This window comes from Dama dama, chromosome 31 (genome assembly GCF_033118175.1).
Source record: "Dama dama isolate Ldn47 chromosome 31, ASM3311817v1, whole genome shotgun sequence".
Taxonomy (NCBI): domain Eukaryota; kingdom Metazoa; phylum Chordata; class Mammalia; order Artiodactyla; family Cervidae; genus Dama; species Dama dama.
In genome coordinates, this window is record NC_083711.1 from 6,301,200 (window position 1) to 6,321,715 (window position 20,516).

Here is a 20,516-nt window from a genome sequence, read left to right on the forward strand (position 1 = left end):
CCACTAACCCTGTTTTCTACTGCCAAATGAAACTTTCCAAATACCATTTCCATCATGTCACTGTTCCCCCAAGAGTTTGCAATAGTTTCCTGTTGCTAATGTATCGAAATTATCTCCCCTGAGGCCTGAGGATGCTGGAGCAAATGATAGATGAAAGTTTTTTTCAACTAAACATTCCAGTTTTCAATTAAAGATGTTTTTCCATAAGCCTAAATCTTTCTTTTATACATAAGAAGGATGTGTTAACTGATGTAGGGGCTTAGTAAATATTTCTTGAATAGAGAAAAGAACTTTATGGTTAGTATGTGAAACTGTAACTCCCCTAAATAGGGTACTTTGTCCATATTCATTTATGTATACTGTTTTATTCATCTATAGCTGCATTAATAAGCTATTGAAAACCTTGGTGGCTTAAAACAATGATTTTATTACCTTTCATATTTCTGTGGGATGCCTACGGTCATCGGGGCAGTTCTTCTGCTGATCACTCTTGAGTTCTGTCATGCAGTTGTAGTTAGATGGAGGCTTGGCTGAGATGCCAGGATAGCTGCTCCTCTTTCCCACTTTAAGTGGCCTCCTCTGTCTCTCCGTGTGGCCTCTCTATGTTTTCTGTCAATGTGATCTTTCCAGAAGGAAAGCCAGACTTCTTATGTGAAGACTCAAGGTTTTCAAAACTAAAAAGTGGAAGCTGCCAGGTCTATAAAGCTTAGGCTCTAGCTGGTATAGTGTCAGTTCTGCCATATTCTGTTATTTAAATCAAGTCCCAGGAAAGCCCAGCTTCAATGATGGAGGGGTCTACACATGATGTAAATTCAAAGAGATGTGGTTCATTGGGAGCCATCTTTGGAGACCGGGGTACCATCCTCTGGCTCTTATTGATTCATGGACTTTCTACATGAAAAATGTGCTTACCTCCGCAAATCTCATCCTAAATATGATATCAGTTTAAATTCCAGGATATTGTCAACAAAATCAAGTGCTGGTATGGATGTGACTGCTCGAAGGCATCTTCTCATATGCACTTTCTCAGGTGCAGAGACCAGTGAAGAAGAGCAGATTATCCACCCACCCCCAGCCCATCTCTTTCATGTAATGGTGAAAGAGACAGAAAAACTTCAGCAGACTCCCATGTTCAAAAAGAGGAGAAAAGGGAGACATGAGCATTTCCTGATTTATAGCAATTCTAAAATCCAACCTGGTGCATATCCCAATTTCTCTAACTCAAGGCAGAGGATAGTCCTTGATTAAGGTACAGTTTTGCTTTTTAGGAATGGTTTCCCTCTGCTCTTGGTTTTATCCTCTGGGTTCTGGCTCTGAGTCATTCTTCCGTTTTCATTAAAATGGCCTATGTTTGTAGCTGTATAACTCTAAACCTGTTTCTTATCTCTTTGGAAGTTAAGGGCCCAAAGTGAAGGCAAACTGGGGTGGCTAGTCTATGAACATGCCCCAATGAATCACACCTCCTGTTCATATTCTTCTGTGGTTCCCCTACTCGTTGAATCTGGGCTGGCCCAGTGATCTGTTTTAACCAATGGACAATGGCAGTTTTCTGATTTTGTACTTTGGGGATGCCTGAGCCACCACCATGTAAGAGGTCTGGTTTCCCTGCTGCAAAGACCACATGTAGAGTCTACATAGAGAGGAAGAAACTTGAGACTATGGAGAGGGAGGGAGACCATGTCAACCCAGTATCCTGCTTGAGCCTCCAGATGAACCCATGCTAAGCTGCTACCTGACTGCAAGCACACGAGAGAATCCAAGTGAAACCACCAGAAGAACTTCCCATTGAGCCTAGTCAACCTCTGGAACTGTAAAAGGTAAAGTCATTTTAAGCCATTAAATTGGGGTGGTTTGTTATGCAGCAGTAGAAAACCACACATAATTCATTCACTGAAAGTTACTGAACTGTCCATCTGTGCCTGACGCTGCATTAGGTGACGTGAATGTAAGACTAAATAAAGCATTGATTCTGAGCTCTACCTCATTTTTGTTAATGAAAGATTTTTGTAAAAGGAAATGTTTACTCAACATTCTGCTAATGAGTTCACATTCCACTCTTGTCCCTCCATGGATTGTTGCCCATGCGTTTGGAGACTTCCTTGCCTTAATTATTGGGGGGAAAAAATCTCTTCTTGGTCTTTCCTTGCTAGACATTGCTGGCTCTGAGTTTCTAGCTCTTACCTCTGATGTGTCTTTGTTTTTCACATAAAGAGAGATCATAAAGCAAAGAGAAGCCCTGAAGACCATATAATTTTATGGATGATCAAACTTTGGCCAGAGAGCCAAGTGACTTATTCAAAGAACTACAGTTAGTGGCAGAATCAGGGCCAGAATCCATATCTCCAAACTAAGAAGTTCTGGTTTCACTATAGTAATGAATTCACTCTCAGACCACATCAAACTAATGCAGGTAGGCTAACTGATGCTTGATCAACCCGTTCTATTTACAATTAATTAATAAATTTTCATTATATCTCAATTAGATTCTCAGTCTTGGACTACAACTGGGGGAAAATAAGAGAAAAAAGAGAAGTAGAGTGAGTTCATAAGCTGTGAGGTGTACAGCAGCAGTTCATAATATTTATTATTGCTTGGGGTTTTGATGAATGCTCTTGAGCCTCTCATTACTTTATTCAAGAAATATTTACTGAGTAGCTACTCTGTGCATATCTGTGTGTATGTGTGAACACATACACACATAAACACAATTTCCTTAGATCTTCTTTTAGGGAGCCACTGTGTGAATGATGTCAATATCCTCATAAATATCTTATAATACATACAAGTTTCATACCCATAGCAATATACCAAAAATTAGTTGCTTTTTGGGGGAAATGCACACTGTAATTCCTTATAGATAGTTTACCTTCATAATTATTCCCATGTCTCCAATTCTTAGAATCATCTAATTCTTGTATTTCATAGTGGAGGACCTCAGACTCAAACACCTTCAAAGGCCATGTAGTTATGGTAAATGAGTGAAGTAGGTGGAGACCTGGAGACAGAGGCGGTGTTGAGACTACAAGTCCTGTTTGAAGGGGCAGCTGCCACTCCATGTCAGGTGATTTTTGTCATGTGGGAAATCAAGGGCTAGTACTTCTAGAACTTCTGTATTTCTAAGAGAGGCTGGAAATCTTTCTTTATATGAAATCTCCTGATTTTTATAATGTTGGTGACTAATCAAAAACATTTAAAACCTCTGCATTGGCCAAATGAAACATGTGTACCTAATTAAAATCCTATATAATATAGGATTTTAATATAGTTTGCCCTAGCACCCTTTGTATGCCTTCTCCATTTGCAGAGACAAATTGCAAGATCCAAGCTTCCAAGCCACAGGACTCTCTCATTTCTAAGAATTCTGGAAGTGAGGGCTCAAGGGAAATAGTCCTAACTCACTGACCTCTGGAGTGGTCAAACAACCCACCCACTGATTTGCTTGGTCAGTTCCCACTTAATGCCACTGAGAGAATAAAAATCCCTTTCTAGAGAAAATGCAGGGAAAAGTGTTGTTCCTTTTGCAGAGATCAAAATAAGGGCTATCTTGCTTTTATTCAAACTATAGTAATTATTCTAGAAATTAAAATGTAGTATTGGTATGCATGCTACCCAATGGGTGTGTTTGATGTTTGGCCCTACATGGGTCATGCGAACACAAATCTATACATGGCATCTTGAATCCTATTTCTCCAAACTCAATAATTAGTGTCTGATATTAGCTCCAACTTCTCAGTTCAAGGTCCTCACTAGTCTCCTAAATTTCAAATCTAATTGCCTGTCTTATTTCATTTTCTCATTTGTCAAATACTTATAGACTGCCTCCTAGGTGACAGATATGTTTTAAACACTAAAGATATATGACAGTTAATCACATAGACATGGTCTATTCACCCACAAAGCTTACTCTCTGTGAAGCCTAGGGAGACAATAGTCATGTAAACAAATGAATAAATAACACAGTTTCAAGCAGTGATAATTGTTATGAAGAAAGTAAAATGGGGAAATGGGATAGGAGTAATTGAGGAAAAGCTGTACTGCACAGTCATTTGGATTGAGACCTGAATGGTGAGAAGGTGACAGCAATGCAAAGATATGGGGGAAGAGGGTTGCAATCAAGGGAAACATCTGATGCAAAAGCCTGTCACAGGACTAGACTTGAAGCATTTAAGGATCAGAAAGTCAACCTGTGGCTGGAAAGTCTAAGCTGACTTCTTTCCAGTATTTGCCCGTTTATAATCCTAGTTTTGACAGAACTTGCCTAGTTCTATTTATCAGCTACCTTTGCTGGTTCTCTCCAAGGTCCTGATGAAAGATTGTGTCCTTCTTTGGAGAGTTTATCCACTACTAAAACCTTATTTATTACCTCAGTGTTGTCTTCACCTGAGTATATGTACTAACTTATGAATTCAGGTAAATTTTCTATGCATGGAAATGGCAAGAAAACTTGCCATATTTACAGATTTCTTCTCTCTGTAACCCAGAAACCATATGAAGTAGTCGAGAAAGATAATGTCCTAAACTAAAGCAGTGGCTGGGATAGAATCATCAGTACCTGGTAGCCCACTAGACATGTCTGTGTGGATGGGGATCTATGTAATGTGAGTGAGGGGGCACACTAAGGGAGAATGGCTCCAAAGTGTCAGACTTTAGTCAATGGTAGATGACAAGTGCTACTCACTGTGATTCAAAAAACAGGAGGAGAAGTAGGCTTTATTTGGATGAAGGTGGGTAGGTGAATACAGGTAATGGAAGGTAAGAAAGAGTGGAGAGTTAAGAAGGAATTCCTGAATCTGAACAGCAGGTAGTCTCTTTCTGCCATCTTAGACTGGAACTTCAAATAAATATTGCCAAGTAAGAATTATTACAATGGGAAAACAGGTCTGTAATATAATTGAATGCCATTAGTTTTCTATATTCTGATAAAATAATTTTACAAGGAGTACATCAAAGCTGTATATTGTCACCTGCTTATTTAGCTTATATGCAGAGTACATCATGCGAAATGCTGGGCTGGATGAAGCACAAGCTGGAATCAGGATTGCCGGAAGAAATATCAATAACCTCAGATATGCAGATGGCACCACCCTTATGGCAGAAAGCGAAGAGAAACTAAAGAGCCTCCTGATGAAACTGAAAGAGAAGAGTAAAAAAGCAGGCTTAAAACTCAACATTAAAAAAACTAAGATCATGGCATCCAGTCCCATTACTTCATAGTGAGTAGATGGGGAAACAATGGAAACAGTGAGAGCCTTAATTTTGGGGGGCTCCAAAATCACTGCAGATGGTGACTGCAGCCATGAAATTAAAAGACGCTTACTTCATGGGAGGGAAGTTATGACCAACCTAGACAGTATATTAAAAAGCAGAGACTTACTTTGCCAACAAAGGTCCATTTAGTCAAAGCTATGGTTTTTCCAGTAGTCATGTATGGATGTGAGAGTTGGGTCATAAAGCTGAGTGCCAAAGAATTGATACTTTTGAACTGTGGTGTTGGAGAAGACCCTTGAGAGTCCCTTGGACTGCAAGGAGATCCAACCAGTCCATCCTGAAGGAAATCAGTCCTGAATATTCATTGGAAGGAGTGATGTTGAAGCTGAAACTCCGATTCTTTGGTCACCTGATGCAAAGAACTTACTTATTTGAAAAGACCCTGCTGCTGGGAAAAATTGAAGGCAAGAGGAGAAGGGGATGACAGAGAATGAGATGGTTGGATGGCATCACCGACTCTATGGGCATGAGTTTGAGCAAGCTCTGGGAGTTGGTGATGGACTGGGAGGCCTGGTGTGCTGCAGTCCATGGCGCTGCAAAGAGCTGGACATGACTGAATGACTGAACTAACTGACTGAATTTTACAAGCTGATCTAGAAACTCACCCATTAATAATGGAATTGCTTCCATTAAATCAGAATGCTACAAACCATGTAAGTTAAAAGTTGAGGCAATTCCCTAGGAAATTCAGGCTAGAGCTGTTTGATGTCAATCCAGTGTTACCTTCATCCAACTAAGTATATTTGATTAATATAATCCTAAATATATTCCTTGGTTTTAGAGAACTGGAGCAAAGTGGCAGACATGGCATCATTATATCCTGGCTAATATTCACTAATCACTAAACAAAACTTATTGGGTACTAACAATGTGCCAGACATTATGCTGGGTGCTGGGGATGCAACGATGAGTAAGACATAGCTCTTGCACAAAAATTACAAACAAACCATACCTAGGCTGACCTTCACACAGAGACTCTTTTTTGTAACTGATGGATACTGTCTTTTAAGTGGTATGTTATGAATCAAGGCTATATGGGGCCAATTTGTACTTACTCTTTTATTCTTAAAGCTAATTGCAAATTCTCATCTCAGCACAGAGCCCTGTGATGCCAAGAGACTCATTATAGTTCACTGGGGAGAGGAAAGAATTCTAGTAGTGGTCAAGATCTGCTGCGTTTATTATTTTAAGAGTTTGATCCACTTGGAAATAGTTTTCCTAGTTATTATTTATGAGTCCTCTCACCTGGTCTTCCGATAAACCTGCTTGTGGGCATACATTCTGGCATTTTGATGGAATGGGTTTATTTCCTTTACCCTGGACACCGGGTGCTGCTGGCTAAAAACAGCAGAGGACTGAATCTCTTCTCTTAAGTGTCCTGGCAGCTCTGTGGCAAATTCGGCCACTGAGCTATCTAGGCTCTATTATTTCCATTCTAATGGGCTTTCCTCCCTAATGGTGTGTGTATGTGTGTGTATGAGAGAGAAGTGGGAGCAGGGGAGAGAGAGAGAATATGTTTCATTGTCCCTATTCTCAAATGGAGTTGACGTTCTCAGTTGTCTCACAGCATTTTCTGGAAATAAAACAGGACAAAAATGTGACTGTACCTAGAAAAAATGAATTGTGATATTTAAAAATATCACTAATTGTGCAGTAGTTTGAGCATTCTTTGGCATTGCCTTTCTTTGGGATTGGAATGAAAATTGACCTTTTCCAGTCCTGTGGCCACTGTTGAATTTTCCAAATTTGCTGGCATATTGAGTGCAGCACTTTCACAGCATCATCTTTCAGGATTTGAAATAGCATATGAGAGATGGGATAATCTACTGGTTAAAACCCCCCTTTTTTTTGTTTGGCTTTTGCTGGTGTGATTTCAGGTGAATTACTAAATCTCTTCGAGCCACAATTTCTTTGTCTGTGAAAAGATAATAACTTAATCTTCTTTATATGTTGCTGTGAGGGTTGAATAACTTATTTAGGTAAAGCACTTAGCCTGGGGTCTGGCAAATGGAAAATGTTAACTTAATCAAGTATTTATTCTCCTTATCCCTTCCCTGCCCAAGGGGACCTTATAGCTCTTTACAAATGCAGTTATACAGAAATGACCACCTTCATCCTCCCATGACCCACTGAAATCAAAAACAGTTGCAAAATGGAGAGACCTCATGTGCCCAAGAAAACAAGCTGTTGAAGGACCAGGATTTTAATTCTGATGCTTTGGTCAGTTGGCTGGATGACCTTGGACAGACTCTTTGTTTACAGCTATATTAACATTTCTGCAATATTTTGATGGAGAAGCTAAGGACCTGACTCCCCCCGCCACCCTGCCCCAGGTAATAGAAATGCTCATGTCTCCCCTTATGCCCTTTAAAATCAACCAATCAATCAATATCCATCCAAACATTTCAATAAAAGACTTTCTCTTTTTGGTCCTAGTCAACCTCCTTAAAAGGTTATCTGCATTAATTTTTCTCCACCTTTCCACCTGCATTTGTTTCTTAGCAAGGCATGGCAATCTGCCCTTGGCCTCCTAACCATCATTACACCAGCTCTGGTTAAAACTACCTCTTCATTAACAAAAGCAAATGGTTATCTTTCGATCCTCATCTTGCTTAACTTTTGACCACAAAAAGAAGAAGGCAAATGACCTTAAGGTGTGGGAAATACATTTTGAAGTTTGAGTCCAAACAAACTGAGTCTCAATGCTGAAATCGCAATTGCCATTTAAAGGGCCTTTGTTCTGCTGAAAACATCCCATATTCAGAATCAAAATGTGAATTATTCAAGTAATCAAGGAAACTGGGTCTACTAAAGTACCTTACCGTGACATCAGACACCAAAAGTGAAATCTGATGACAGGGAAATGATTAGAGCACAAAGCAATCTGTTGCTTTGTTCTGATGTGAAATGATGATGGTAAAGTAGGCACCTGCTGCTATGTGTACCTAATGGGTCCTAATACATTTCAGACCACTGTCTAGTCATTCTGCCATGTTCAATCACAATGTATTTGTCTGGTGTCATATACCATTAAGACCTTCTTCTTTGTTAAGGAGCCTCTCCAAAGATCCAAGCAAAATGTTAAAGATGATAATTTGCCTTACAGCAGACATTTTCAGTGGTTAATTTCAGGCACACAGGTATGTGGGTGCGGGCAATAGTTTTGGTTAGGAAAAACTTTTCCAAGCCCTCTGGACCACCACCCCCTTCCTTTTTTTTCACCTCCCCTTGGAGTTGACTGCATTTTAATGGGGCATTTGGTGAAGCTGCTACCCTGAGCTGAGTCAGATTGTTGCAGAGAAAGTTTATCATTCTCAGGATTGCTGTCAGGATGATTAAATAGAGCTGTTGTGCAATAGGTCCTAACCCACAGCAGCAATGAAGGGGAGTAAACACTGGACTGGGAATCGGGAACTGGTCTAGTCTGGTTCGGTGACTCTGGGCAAGTCTCTTCCACTCTGTTAGCCTGGGTAGTGTCACCTATAAAAGGTGGGCTGACCTAGATAACTGACTCTAAAGTCAGTTTTAAAAATTTCTCTCTCAACTCTATAGTTCTCCGAATTTCTTTAAACCAGTTTTACGTTGGTTGATTTTACCACTACTTTGCAAAGTGATTACTTCTTGTATCTCACCTCTTCACTTACTTTTTGGCTAGTTCACTCAGAGATAACCACAGGAAATATGCATCTCACAAGCAAATAATTTTCTCCTTTGGAGACATCTATACTGTGCTCACTGTGGAGCAATTACATGGTAAATCTGGGATGTGTCCAGAATATTCACTCTTATAAAATGAGGCTCTTCAGCCTGAATGTTGGTTGCTCACTGATACTTGTATGAAATGCCAGTTGGGTGGCAAGGTTTGAAACCAGACAACTCTACTAGATAACCAGGCTCTATATGAAATAGGTTTTAGTCCTCTCATGCTTCCACTCTGATAATTACTCTAAAGATATTCAAATCCTAAGACTGATGATACTTTTTACATTTTTTTTCTTGTTCCTGTTCCCCAGATTCAAGCTGATAGACAGCCAGAGCCTGGAAGCAATAATGATTCATTATTTAAACATTATTATGTCAATAATAATCATACCCTCTTTCTTGGGGCTCAAGCACTAATATAAAGACTTTTTTTCTTTTAAAGACTCACAACCAGAAATACTGTGAAATTTCAGAATGTTAAGGATAAAAAGAATATCCCTAAAAATGTCCCAATAGTGTTAACATAAAATACAGGACAGCTAGTTAGCATTGAAGTTCAAATAGACAATAAGTAATTTTTTAGAATAAGTATGTTTCTAGAATTTCCTTGTTTATCTGAAATGCAAACTTAGTTGTATATCCTATATTTTTACTTGCTAGATGTGGTAATGCTGTTTTTCAGACTAAAACAAGATCACCCAAACATCCCATCAATTAGCAGTGGATGATAATAGGCAATTAGACTGATGTTTTCGAAATTCGGAGACATTAAAATTTTCAAGCTATAGTCAAAACCTACCCAAGATATCAATGAAGGGATAAATGAAAACTGAAACTGAAAACTGAAAATATGAAGAATATGAAGATATATAAAAAATATGAAGAATATGAAAATATATCAAAAATATGAAGAATATGGAAATATTCCAAAAATATGAAGAAGGTGAAAATATTCCAAAAATATGAAGAATATGGAAATATTCCAAAAATATGAAGAAGGTGAAAATATTCCAAAAATATGAAGAATATGGAAATATTCCAAAAATATGAAGAATATGAAAATATGTGAAAAATATGAAGAATATGAAAATATTCCAAAAATCTGAAGAATATGAAAATATGTGAAAATAGGAAGAATATGAAAATATTCTAAAAATATGAAGAATATGAAAATATTCCAAAAATATGAAGAATATGAAAATTTGTGAAAAATATGAATAATATGAGAATATTCCAAAAATATGAAGAATATGGAAATATTACAAAAATATGAAGAATATGAAAATATATGAAAAATATGAAGAATATGAAAATGTTCCAAAAATATAAAGAATATGAAAATATGTGAAAAATATGAAGAATATGAAAATATTCCAAAAATATGAAGAATATGAAAATATATGAAAAATATGAAGAATATGAAAATGTTCCAAAAATATAAAGAATATGAAAATATGTGAAAAATATGAAGAATATGAAAATATTCCAAAAATATGAAGAATATGAAAATTTGTGAAAAATATGAATAATATTAAAATATTCCAAAAATATAAAGAATATGAAAATATGTGAAAAATATGAAGAATATGAAAATATTCTAAAACTATGAAGAATATGAAAATATTCCAAAAATATAAACAATATGTAAATATTCTAAAAATATGAAGAATATGAAAATATTCCAAAAATATGAAGAATATGAAAATATTCCAAAAATATGAAGAATATGAAAATATGTGAAAAATATGAAGAATATGAAAATATTTTAAAAATATAAAGAATATGAAAATGTGTGAAAAATATTAAGAACATGAAAATATTCTAAAAATATGAAGAATATGAAAATATGTGAAAAATATGAAGAACATGAAAATATTTTAAAAATATAAAGAATATGAAAATGTGTGAAAAATATGAAGAATATGAAAATATTCCAAAAATCTGAAGAATATGAAAATATGTGAAAATAGGAAGAATATGAAAATATTCTAAAAATATGAAGAATATGAAAATATTCCAAAAATATGAAGAATATGAAAATTTGTGAAAAATATGAATAATATGAGAATATTCCAAAAATATGAAGAATATGGAAATATTACAAAAATATGAAGAATATGAAAATATATGAAAAATATGAAGAATATGAAAATGTTCCAAAAATATAAAGAATATGAAAATATGTGAAAAATATGAAGAATATGAAAATATTCCAAAAATATGAAGAATATGAAAATATATGAAAAATATGAAGAATATGAAAATGTTCCAAAAATATAAAGAATATGAAAATATGTGAAAAATATGAAGAATATGAAAATATTCCAAAAATATGAAGAATATGAAAATTTGTGAAAAATATGAATAATATTAAAATATTCCAAAAATATAAAGAATATGAAAATATGTGAAAAATATGAAGAATATGAAAATATTCTAAAACTATGAAGAATATGAAAATATTCCAAAAATATAAACAATATGTAAATATTCTAAAAATATGAAGAATATGAAAATATTCCAAAAATATGAAGAATATGAAAATATTCCAAAAATATGAAGAATATGAAAATATGTGAAAAATATGAAGAATATGAAAATATTTTAAAAATATAAAGAATATGAAAATGTGTGAAAAATATTAAGAACATGAAAATATTCTAAAAATATGAAGAATATGAAAATATGTGAAAAATATGAAGAACATGAAAATATTTTAAAAATATAAAGAATATGAAAATGTGTGAAAAATATGAAGAATATGAAAATATTCCAAAAATCTGAAGAATATGAAAATATGTGAAAATAGGAAGAATATGAAAATATTCTAAAAATATGAAGAACATGAAAATATTCTAAAAATATGAAGAATATGAAAATATGTGAAAAATATGAAGAATATGAAAATATTCCAAAAATATGAAGAATATGAAAATTTGTGAAAAATATGAATAATATTAAAATATTCCAAAAATATAAAGAATATGAAAATATGTGAAAAATATGAAGAATATGAAAATATTCTAAAACTATGAAGAATATGAAAATATTCCAAAAATATAAACAATATGTAAATATTCTAAAAATATGAAGAATATGAAAATATTCCAAAAATATGAAGAATATGAAAATATTCCAAAAATATGAAGAATATGAAAATATGTGAAAAATATGAAGAATATGAAAATATTTTAAAAATATAAAGAATATGAAAATGTGTGAAAAATATTAAGAACATGAAAATATTCTAAAAATATGAAGAATATGAAAATATGTGAAAAATATGAAGAACATGAAAATATTTTAAAAATATAAAGAATATGAAAATGTGTGAAAAATATGAAGAATATGAAAATATTCCAAAAATATAAACAATATGAAAATATTCTAAAAATATGAAGAATATGAAAATATTCCAAAAATATGAAGAATATGAAAATATTCCAAAACTATGAAGAATATGAAAATATTCTAAAACTATGAAGAATATGAAAATATGTGACAAATATTAAGAACATGAGAATATTCTAAAAATATGAAGAATATGAAAATATGTGAAAAATATGAAGAACATGAAAATATTTTAAAAATATAAAGAATATGAAAATGTGTGAAAAATATGAAGAATATGAAAATATTCCAAAAATATAAAGAATATGAAAATATGTGAAAAATATGAAGAATATGAAAATATTACAAAAATATGAAGAATATGAAAATATTCTAAAAATATGAAGAATATGAAAATATTACAAAAATATAAAGAATATGAAAATACATGAAAAATATGAAGAATATGAATATATTCCAAAAAAATGAAGAATATGGAAATATTCTAAAAATATGAAGAATATGAAAATATTCCAAAAGTATGAAGAATATGAAAATTTGTGAAAATATGAAGAATATGAAAATATGTGAAAAATATGAAGAATATGAAAATATTACAGAAATATAAGGAATATGAAAATATCTAAAAATATGAAGAATATGAAAATATGTGAAAATATGAAGAATATGAAAATATGTGAAAAATATGAAGAATATGAAAATGTTCCAAAAATATGAAGAAAATGAAAATATCTAAAAATATGAAGAATATGAAAATATGTCAAAATATGAAGAATATGAAAAAATGTGAAAAATATGAAGAATATGAAAATATTCCAAAAATATGAAGAATATGAAAATATCTAAGAATATGAAGAATATGAAAATTTTCCAAAAATATGAAGAATATGAAAATATTCTAAAAATATGAAGAATATGAAAATATGTGAAAATTATGAAGAATGTGTGAATATTTGAAAAATATGAAGAATATGAAAATATTCCAAAAATATGAAGAATATGAAAATATTCTAAAAATATGAAGAATATGAAAATGTTCCAAAAAGATGAAGAATATGAAAATATTCCAAAAATATGAAGAATATGAAAATATTCCAAAATGTGAAGAATATGAAAATTTGTGAAAAATATGAAGAATATTAAAATATTCCAAAAATATAAAGAATATGAAAATATATGAAAAATATGAACATATGTGAAAAATATGAAGAATATGAAAATATTGTAAAATATGTAAAAATTTGTAAAATTTTGTAAAATATGAAGAATATGAAAATATTCCAAAAATATGAAGAATATGAAAATATTCCAAAAATATGAACCACACCACAGTTCAAAAGCATCAATTCTTTGGCATTCAACTTTCTTTATAATCCAACTCTGACATCCATACATGACTACTGGAAAAACAATAGCCTTAACTAGATGGACCTTTGTTGGTAAAGTGTTGTCTCTGCTTTTTAATATGCTCTCTAGGTTGGTCATAACTTTGCTTCCAAGAAGTAAGTGTCTTTTAACTTCATGGCTGCAGTCACCATCTGCAGTGATTTTGGTGCCCCCACCAAAAAAGTCAGCCACTGTTTCCACTGTTTCCCCATCTATTTCCCATGAAGTGATGGGACCGGATGCCATGATCTTAGTTTTCTGAATGTTGAATTTGTGTGTGTGTGTGTGTAATAAAGTTTTATTAAAGTATAAAGGAGATAGAGAAAGCTTCTGACATAGGCATCAGAAGGGGGCAAAAGAGTACCCCCTTTGCTAGTATTAGCAATGGAGTTATATACTCTCCAATGAATCCAAAGAATGTCTGGAGGCTGCAAAGACCTCACCAGACCCACTCCCATAATTTACATTTTAAGATAACAGAGTTGGCCAGAAGGTTTAATCCAAAGATTGTCCTCAGGCAGGATACATCCTTGTAAAGACCAGACCTACTCCCATAATTTATGTTTTAAAATAACAGAATTAGCCAGAGGGTTTAATCCAAAGACTGTCCTCAGGCAGGATACATTATTGTTATATAATCCTTAGGAATGTAGAGGGGAAAAAAGTAAAAAATAGTTTGTCCTTTCTTCCTCCTTGAATATCCCAGACCTCTCTGTCCTTGGGGACCCCTAGACTTCTTATCAACCTGCCTAGGAAATGACTCTCATTCCCCCCTTTTCTTTTAGGAGAATTATGTTGCCTAGGGAAAAGGGGTGTTGTTCTCATTCCACAACTGCTTCCGAGCTGACAAGGGGCGTTGTCCCTAAATTGGTGAGGCAACATATTCTCCTAATCCTCAAAGTGAGGATGTCTGATCCAGGGGCCCCAAGTAATAGTTGGAGGAGGCTGTGGCACTCATAGGAGCTCGGACAACTATTTGTAAATTAAAAGCAGTTAGAAAACCCCATTATACAGTTACAGATGTAAGGCAAAATAGTCATTAAACCAAGTTAAAATCAAAATGAAAAGTCACATTATGTCCATGGTTACATCAGTCCATCTTAAGGTTGTTAGATGTCATCAGTTTAAGAAGAGGCATCACATGCGATTGTTGAAGGTATTTGCAGACTTGGAGAAAGTCCTTTCCTTGAAGCGGAGATGTCCACCATGAGACGCCTTCCACTGATGAAGAGGGGAGTCCTTCGCAGACCCAGCAGTTTGAGTGATTGTGGAATGCAGCATAGGAGTGAGCCCAGGACTGGAAGGCATTGTCTTGAGGATCAAACGGCAGACTCAGGATTTCTGGAGTCAGCAGAAGTAGGCTCACATAGATTATCAGGCCCATCTTGTCCTGAAGGATCCCGGACGAGCCCCCAAGATGAAAGGTTGTCACTGAACGATGAGAAGAGGATTCTTGGCCTCCGGAGGAGATGAATTCAATCCAGGGCCAAAGACAAGGCTGTATCGCTCAGAGCTTTTGTGTAATAAAGTTTTATTAAAGTATAAAGGAGATAGAGAAAGCTTCTGACATAGGCATCAGAAGGGGGCAAAAGAGTACCCTGAATGTTGAATTTTAAGCCAAATTTTTCACTCTCCTCTTTCACTTTCTTCAGGAGGCTCTTTAGTTTCTCTTTGCTTTCTACCATAAGGGTGGTGTCTCATCTGTGTATCTGAGGTTATTGATATTTCTCCCCAGCAGTCTTGATTCCAGCTTGTGCTTCTTCTAGCCCAGCGTTTCTCATGATGTACTCTGCATATAACTTAAATAAGCAGGGTGACAATATACAGCCTTGATGTACTCCTTTTCCTATTTGGAACCAGTCTGTTGTTCCATGTCCAGTTCGAACTGTTGCTTCCTGACCTGCCTACAGATTTCTCAAGAGGCAGTTCAGGTGGTCTAGTATTCTCATCTCTTTCAGAATTTCCCACAGTTTATTGTGATCCACACAGTCAAAGGCTTTGGCATAGTCAATAAAGCAGAAATAGATGTTTTTCTGGAACTCTCTTGCTTTTTCAATGATCCATCAGATGTTGGCAATCTGATCTTTGATTCCTCTGCCTTTTCTAAAACCAGCTTGAACATCTGGAAGTTCACGATTCACATATTGCTGTAGCCTGGCTTGGAGAATTTTGAGCATTATGTTATTAGCGTGTGAGATGAGTGAAATTGTGCAGTAGTTTGAGCATTCTTTGGTGTTGCCTTTCTTTGGAATTAGAATGAAATTTGACCTTTTCCAGTCCTGTGGCCACTGCTGAGTTTTCCAAATTTGCTAGCATATTCAGTGCAGCACTTTCACAGCATCATCTTTTAGGATTTGAAATAGCTCAACTGGAATTCCATCACCTCTGCTAGCTTTGTTTGTAGTGCTGCTTCCTAAGGCCCACTTGACTTCACATTCCAGGATGTCTGGCTCTAGGTGAATGATCACACCATTGTGGTTATTTGGGCCATGAAGATCTTTTTTGTACAGTTCTTCTGTGTACTCTTGCCACCTCTTCTTAATGTCTTCTGCTTCTGTTAGATCCATACCATTTCTGTCCTTTATTGAGCTCATCTATGCATGAAATGTTCCCTTTGTATGTCTAATTTTCTTGAAGAGATCTCTAGTCTTTCCCATTCTATTGTTTTCCTCTATTTCTTTGCACTGATCACTGAGGAAGGTTTTCTTTTTTTTTTTTTTTTCCATTTATTTTTATTAGTTGGAGGCTAATTACTTTACAATATTGTACTGGGTTTTGCCATACATTGACGTGAATCAGCCATGGATTTACATGTATTCCCCATCCCGATCCCCCCTCCCACCTCCCTCCCCACCCCATTGCTCTGGGTCTTCCCAGTGCACCAGGCCCAAGCACTTGTCTCATGCATCCAACCTGGGCTGGTGATCTGTTTCACCCTTGATAATACACATGTTTCAATGCTGTTCTCTCAAAACATCCCACCCTTGCCTTCTCCCACAGAGTCCAAAAGTCTGTTCTGTACATCTGTGTCTCTTTTTCTGTTTTGCATATAGGGTTATCATTACCATCTTTCTGAATTCCATATATATGCGTTAGTATGCTGTATTGGTCTTTATCTTTCTGGCTTACTTCACTCTGTATAATGGGCTCCAGTTTCATCCATCTCATTAGAACTGATTCAAATGAATTCTTTTTAATGGCTGAGTAATATTCCATGATGTATATGTACCACAGCTTCCTTATCCATTCTTCTGCTGATGGGCATCTAGGTTGCTTCCATGTCCTGGCTATTATAAACAGTGCTGCGATGAACATTGGGGTACACGTGTCTCTTTCAGATCTGGTTTTGAGGAAGGCTTTCTTATCTGTCCTTGCTATTCTTTGGAACTCTGCATTCAAATGGGTATATCTTTCCTTTTCTCCTTTGCTTTTCACTTCCCTTCTTTTCACAGCTATTTGTAAGGCCTCCTCAGACAGCCATTTTGCCTTTTTGCATTTCTTTTTCTGGGGGATGATTTTAATCCCTGTCTCCTGTATAATGTCATGAACCTCCTTCCATAGTTCATCAGGCACTCTGTCTATCAGATCTAGTCCCTTAAATCTATTTCTCACTTCCACTGTATAGTCATAAGGGATTTGATTTAGGTCATACCTGAATGGTCTAGTGGTTTTCCCCACTCTCTTCAATTTAAGTCTGAATTTGGCAATAAGGAGTTCATGATCTGAGCCACAGTCAGCTCCCAATCTTGTTTTTGCTGACTGTATAAAACTTCTCCATCTTTGGCTGCAAAGAATATAATCAGTCTGATTTCAGTGTTGGTCATCTGGTGATGTACATGTGTAGAGTCTTCTCTTGTGTTCTTGGAAGAGGGTGTTTGCTATGACCAGTGCGTTCTCTTGGCAGAACTCTATTAGCCTTTGCCCTGCTTCATTATGTACTCCAAGGCCTAATTTGCCTGTTACTCTGGGTGTTTTATTTTCTTCCTACTTTTGCATTCAAGTCCCCTATCATGAAAAGGACATCTTTTTTGGGTGTTAGTTCTAAACGATCTTGTAGGTCTTCATAGAACCATTCACCTTCAGTTTCTTCAGCATTATAGTCAGGACATAGACTTGGATTGCCGTGATATTGAATGGTTTGCCTTGGAAACGAACAGAGATCATTCTGTCTTTTTTGAGATTGCATCCAAGTACTGCATTTCAGACTCTTTTGCTGACAATGATGGCTACTCCATTTCTTCTAAGGGATTCTTGCCCACAGTAGTAGATATAATGGTCATTTGAGTTAAATTCACCCATTCCAGTCCATTTTAGTTCACTGATTCCTAAACTGTCAATGTTCACTCTTGCCATCTCCTGTTTGACCACTTCCAATTCATGGACCTAACATTCCAGGTTCCTATGCAATACTGCTCTTTACAGCATTGGACCTTGCTTCTATCACCAGTCACATCCACAACTGAGTGTTATTTTTGCTTTGGCTCCATCCCTTCATTCTTTCTGGAGTTATTTCTCCACTGATCTGCAGTAGCATACTGGACACCTACCAACCTGGGCAGCTCATCTTTCAGTGTCCTATCTTTTTGCCTTTTCATACTGTTCATGGGATTCTCAAGGCAAGAATACTGAAGTGGTTTGTCATTCCCTTCTCCAGTGAACCACATTTTGTCAGAACTCTCCACCATGACCCGTCTGTCTTGGGTGGCCCAACACGGCATGGCTTAGTTTCATTGAGTTAGACAAGGCTGTGGTCCATGTGATTAGACTGGTTAGTTTTCTGTGATTGTGGTTTCAGTCTGTCTGCCCTCTGATCCCCTCTCTTAGCGCCTACCATCTTCCTGGGGTTTCTCTTACCTTGGACATGGGGTGTCTCCTCTCGGCCGCTCGATGCTCCAGCACCATCGCCACTTGCTGCTCATAGATACCTTATATAATAAGGCATGGTATTCAGATCCTGCCTTCCTCACTGGCCTTGCCTTCCATTCTCCCCAGTCTTTGCTCAGTGCCCAAGCTCCTGGGATCTAGCTCTCCATCATAGAATGTACCAGGCTTCTCTCCCTGCTTTGTGCTTGCTGCATGCATTCCCTGATGCATTCACTTGGGATGCTCTTTGCAAGCGATTTAGCCTGAACAAGTATTACAAGTCCATTAGGTCTCAGCCTAGATCCTCTCTCCCCTGTGATGCTTACCTAATTCCTTCATGGATATTGTACAGCCTCTTCCCTTGGGCAACCACCAAACTTTCTCCATATGCTATGACTAGTGCATATGAAGTATGAGTTACAGAGCTAAAAGAATGTGTTATGGGGTCAGACTGCCTGAGCTTGGCTCTCAGCTCCATATCTAACTGGAAAAGTCACTAAAATAATGGGAGCCTCAATTTGTTGTTGTTGTTAAGTTGCTAAGTCATATCTGACTCTCTGTGACCCCATGGACTGGAGCATGTGAGGCTCTTCTGTCCTACACTATGTACTGGAGTTTGCTCAAAGTCATATCGTGATACCTTACCATCTCATCCTCTGCTGCCTCCTTCTCCTTTTGCCTTCAATTTTCCCCAGCACTGGAGTCTTTCCCAGTGAGGTGGCTCTTTGCAAAAGGTGGCCAAAGAATTGGAACTATAGCTTTAGCATCAGTCCTTCCAATGAATATTCAGGGTTGATTTCCTTTAGGATTGATTGGTTGGATCTCCTTGCAGTCCAAGGGACTCTCAAGAGTCTTCTCCAACACCAGAGTTCAAAAGCATCAGTTCTTTGATGCTTAGTGTTTTTAATGGACCAACTCTCACATCCATACCTGACTACTGGAAAAACTATAACTTTGACTAGATGGACCTTTGCCAGCAAAGTGATGTCTCTTTTTAATACCTGTCTAGGTTTGTCATAGCTTTTCTTCCAAGTGGCAAGAATCTTTTAATTTCATGGCTGCAGTCACCATCCACAGTGATTTTGGAGCCCAAGAAAATAAAATCTGTCACTGCTTCTACTTTTTCACTTCTCAGGGCTAAGTTTACTCATCTGTAAAATGGTATTATTAATAATATCTACCTCATTGGCTATGGGAAAGATTACAAACTACAGAGAAGGCACTTGGCACAGTGCCTGGACTATGGTAAGTGCTCAGAAACATCTGGCTTTATTTGTTGCTACTGTTGTAATGATTGACTTGCATGGCTAGCCACTGAATTAAGGGACTATAACTTTTCATCTTTACATACTCTGCACCACTGTAGAACTTGGCATCGTGTCCTTGAAAGTTTATTGACTAAATGAATGGATAAATGAATGCTTTAGAGAGTAAATTCAGTTACCTTTTTATAATTATCATTTTTCAGGATAGTAGTTCCAAGAATGGGCCTCAAAGTCATGCAAAAAGCCAATAAGTATTATTAATTCAAGGAGCCAATATTTTTCTTATTAAAATAAAGGGTCACTTCCTGAATACATTAATTGTATTATCAGCCCTGAGAAAGATTAATCTAAAAGCTATGAGGTCTCTCAGCAATGCAGGACCTTGTCTGTTTCCTTATAAGATTTCTCACCATCATAGAGATGACAGTACTTCTGATCTACAGAGATTGAGGACTAATGGGATAATGCATTTCATGAAGGATTCCTAACCACAATATGAGTAGGAGCAACATTAAAGCACGTTTTTATTATCTTGTGAAATATTATCTTGTGAATTCATGTTTTCTATTTGATTGCTTTTCTCCCCCTCTAGAGAATTGTGGTTCCACTCAAGCCCAGGCACATGCAATGCCTTTGGAGTTGTGTGGTGCTGACTCGTGTCCTCGGGGACTGTAAGTATTA